General features: G+C 32.7%; 1 long non-coding RNA gene across 1 annotated transcript; it reads left to right on the top strand.

Moving 5' to 3' along the window:
- Positions 1 to 590: 590 nt before the first annotated feature.
- On the top strand, positions 591 to 4,054 carry LOC127134486 (uncharacterized). Its single transcript, XR_007808229.1, has 2 exons — positions 591 to 1,659; positions 1,926 to 4,054. It is a non-coding gene; the product is annotated as an uncharacterized LOC127134486 (long non-coding RNA).
- The last annotated feature ends 565 nt before the right edge of the window (positions 4,055 to 4,619 follow it).

The following is a 4,619-nucleotide window of genomic DNA, read 5'->3' as shown; positions in this document are numbered from 1 at the left end:
TTTTTGGAGGAACCGTGTGATAGGTTTTCTATCAATAACAAACATATGAGAAAATGAGAAAAATGAAAATAGTTTCATATATGAGTGGTAAGAAAATTCATGGTAGATCTTGGGATAATTTGATAAAGCAAAGCACATTGATTTGATTTTGAGATAAGTTGGTCAAATTTGAAATGCCTCACAAATTTAATACAAAGTTAAATGTTGCAACACTCAAGATTCCAATTGTAAGTATAGGTTGCAATATATGACAAATATGTTAGTATATATATGTTATATATTTATGGGTCATAATTGTTGTAAATATATATGTTTGGTCATAATTGTTACAAATTTTTATTATATAGTAGTGGTTAGTATTTTAGTTTTGGGAAGTTTAAGATTTAAATTTATTATTAATTGATCTTTGTATTTAGGTATCTACACAAATGACATAAATAATCTTTATGAATGTACTCTCACAATTCATTGAACTATTTGTTTGTAAAAATAAAGTTAGAGAATAGTTAAAATAAAGTGTTTCAAGGTAAGAAAGAGAATAAGAAAGTTGGTGCATGGAGTTAAAGTTTCTATCTTAAATATAGGTTTGATTGTTCTTTTTTCAAAGGAATTTGGTTTTGTTGGCCAACGTGATGCAAAAATTGATGGGGTTAAGACTCACTCTCCTTTCGAGGCCCATCAACCAGTAGCCCATGTCTCTAAAGATGGTAGTCAGATAGGAGAGATTTCATCCAAGCCTTCCTTCTTCCCGAATCTTAACCCCCCAAAACATTGAACTCAAGATGTGAGACTGCAATTCAGCACCTCTTCCCACAAAGATTCGGAATCCATCAAATTTTTTGGAGGTAGTGCCCTTTCTTGTGAATCAATGTCATATTCCGATGTCATCAAAGGAAATAAAATGTTCAGGGAAGTTAAAGACTCGGAAGCATCAAAGAAGATTTGGGAAAAAGCTGTCAAATTTGGAGTTCGAGCTTCTGAAGGTGAGGATATTCATATTGAAGTCATCAAGTACTTGGAGTAAAGGAATCAATTAGGTAATTGTCATAAGGAAATATCTAACAAAGCTTTTCAATGAATATTCTTTACTTAAATATTTGAGGGTGTGATAGTTTGATTACGAGAAGAAGCTTGAGGACGAAGATTTCCACATGAGACTTTGACATTTGTATGCTCCCGGAGACGAAAATCCAGTCAATTACCGATGATATGGTTCATTTATTATGGGGAAACAATGATGTGGGATGAACATCAAAATATTCACTTGGAAGATCGGGGGGCTTCTATCATGTGGAAACCATATTTATTCTCTCTTAATTTCAGTTTTAGAGGTGAGAGGTTTGTAGGGTTGAATTTTAGTTGGAAGGGTGTGTCTGTTTACTTAGTGAATGTTTATTCTTCCTATTTTATTGATAAGAAGAGATTGTTATGGAAACATTTAAAGGATTTGGAAAGCAGATTGCCTCAAGGGTAGTGAAATATAGGGGTAGATTTTAATGCTATTAAGAAACCGAGGGAAAAGAAGGGGAAAAGTGATAAGGTTTATAGAGGAGGGATGATTGAGTTTACTGCTTTCATAGCCAAGATGGAGATAATTGATTTATCGATTTTTGGAGGGAACTTTAATTGGCACAAGGTGGATGGATCTAGAATGAGAAGGTTAGATAGGGTTTTAATTTGCGAACCTCTTATGAAATCTTGGAATCTAGATTGTCAATATGCTAGCCACGGAGATATATCCGATCATAATCCACTTTGATTAAAAGGGAGTGTTAAAAATTGGGGTACAGAATCTTTTTTGTTTTTTAATGCTTGGTTGAATCACAAATATTTATTGCTTTTGTTAAAAATTCTCAGGCTTCTATGAAGAGACATATCCATGATAGAATTTTGATTCTAAATGAGTTAGTGGATTATGCTCTTAGGTAAAAAAAATAATGCTTATTGTTAAAGGTGGATTTCCAAAAAGCCTTTGATAGCGTCAGTTGGGATTATCTGAGGTACCTCATGAAGATAATGTGTTTTGGCTCCAAGTGGCAGCTTTATATGGAAGCCATTGTATTCAATAACTCAATGCCTATATTTATTAATGGAACTCCTACAAATGAATTCCAAGTTATTAGAGGTTTGAGGCAGAGGGACTCTCTATCCCTTTTTCTCTTCTTGTTAGTTGTATAAGGCTTAGTTTGTTTTGTCCAGAATGCTACTGGTTTGAATGAGTTACATGGGTTCCATCTTAATGAAAATATTCATTTTGAGATGGTACAATTTTCAGACGATGCCATCTTACTTTGTGATGGATCTTGGAATAACTTTTGGAGCCTTAAGGCTATCTTGAGAGGCTTTGAGGTGGCATCAAGACTTAGGTTTAATTTGTCAAAAATAAATTTCTTTGATCTTAATTTGAAGGATAACTTTGTTGAAGCGACATCCTCCTTCTTGTCTTGTCCAATTGAAAACATGCCTTTCAATTTTTTGAGAGTATTTGTTGGAATCAACTCTATAAGAAAGAAAGTTTGGTTTCCTTTAGTGAATAAGTTTTAAAAAAATAGATTGTCTTCATGGAAAGCTAAGCAGATGTCCATGAGAGGGAGATAATGGTAATAACCAACTCAGAGTTGTCCAACATCCCTATTTATCAGTTATCCTTCTACAAGATTCCAAGAGTCATAGAAAAAGAAATTATAAAGATACACAGTTTTTTTGTGGGGAGATAATGGTGATCAAAAGAAGATGAGTTGGATAAGCTGGAAAAATATTTGCAGAAGAAAGAAAGAGGGTGTTTTAGGAGTCAAGCATGTCGGAGCCTTCAACTTTGCTTTGTTATCCACGTGGTTGTGGAGAATAATTTCGGAGCCAAAAGCTATATGGATGGATCTTCTTACTTTTATTGTGGTGGATAAGATCCTTAGTTTTCAAGATTCCCAGTTGGCAAAAGAGACTTTTTATGGTGAAGAGATATGGTTGCCCTAGACTTTAGATATATGGAAGATGAGAATTGTTTCGCTAACTCCATTAAATGCATGGTAGGAAATGGAATTACAGTTAGTTTTTGGCATCCTAACTAGTGTGAGCCTGATTTATTGAATAATTATTTCCTATTATATTTGATATTTCTATTAGCAAGGAAGCAAGAGTGGACAATATGTGAAGATGATCTAGAGGGACATTGGAATGGAATATGTATTTGATGAAGGAGAATCTGGTTTAAGAAGAATTTAAGCACCTTGATGAGCCCATGCAAATTCTTGAACAGTTATATATTTTCCCTGATAAAGAGGGTTCATTCAAGTGGTGGATGAACAACTATGACTCTCATTTAGAACCAGCTATTATGTTTTCTAATTGTCTTTGGGTGAGGTCATCATTCCGAACGAGGCGTGCTTAACATGTTTGGAGAAAGTCTGGAAGTCGAGGATTCTTAGTGAATTCCAGGTTTTTTTATTGGAGGTTGTTGCATAATGGTTTACCAAATAAGTCTCAGTTGGTCAAGCGAGGAATTTTAAACGGTTTCCATAACTGAGTTTGCCCTTTGTATTTTTCTGTTGGGGAAGAAGATATTCATTTATTCTTTGACTGCTCTGTTAGGTAAGCTGTTTGGAGGAGTTTGTGCAACTAGTTAGACATTTAGTTCAACTGCAGTGTTTGGCTTAATTCCTAACCATGTTTTATAGCTTTGTACCCAGATGGAAAGGAAGTTTCATGATCACTTTCTTTGCCTCTCTTGGTCTGCAACTTGTTAGACCTTGGGGACTACCCGAAATTTTATTCTTTTTCAGGGAGAAGTCTTGAGTAGTTGGGACTGTTTTTTAGGGAAGAATCAAGTTGTTATCTTAGGAATGGTACCAAGTGTTTTTTTAGAAATAATAATCTCATTAGTTAGGAGGTTTGGAGGATATTCTGTCACGTTCTCAATTGCAAACTTTTGTAATTTCGATTTGTATTTGTCTTTTATTCCTTTCTTCTTTCTCCTTATGTTAAGGGTTTAACACCCCTTATGCTCCTCATAATTCAAATTGTTGTTTATAATAAAAAAAGTGTTTAAAGAGATTAATCTTTTTTTATCGATTTCTTCTAAATCGAGAAAAATTCTATTATATGTGATTTTAATCTTTTTTTTGTTCTATCTTTTGTACAACAACATCAAGGTCTACAATGAGCTAAAGGTAAAAGTACTCTAAGAGACCTTTATAATACATAATCATCCAAAAATTCAAAGAATTAGGTATATGTATCGTCTCTTTTATATATTTAAGACTTCCTTTATTTCTATTGATGTGAATATTTAATTACTCATTTAAATTTCAACAACTACTAATATAACCTTGCTTGTATACGATAAATTTCTTTTATATCATTTCTTAACTATATGTAATTTTTATTTATTTGTAATATATCATTTCTTAACTATATGTAATTTTTATTTATTTGTAATTTCTTTCATTCCACACTAGATACAAAACAAATAAAAAATGTGGCATGCATAGTAATGGTAAATTAGTTTTACATCAGCGTAAATAAAATTCCATATAGTGTGATTCTTTTTAATATATTATTTTAGAGATTCTGAACTAAAGAAGAGTAAAGAAATTCATTAACCAACAAAATTAAAAGATACG

This window comes from Lathyrus oleraceus, chromosome 1 (assembly GCF_024323335.1).
Source record: "Lathyrus oleraceus cultivar Zhongwan6 chromosome 1, CAAS_Psat_ZW6_1.0, whole genome shotgun sequence".
Lineage (NCBI taxonomy): Eukaryota > Viridiplantae > Streptophyta > Magnoliopsida > Fabales > Fabaceae > Lathyrus > Lathyrus oleraceus.
This window is presented reverse-complemented; position numbering and strand designations above follow the sequence as displayed.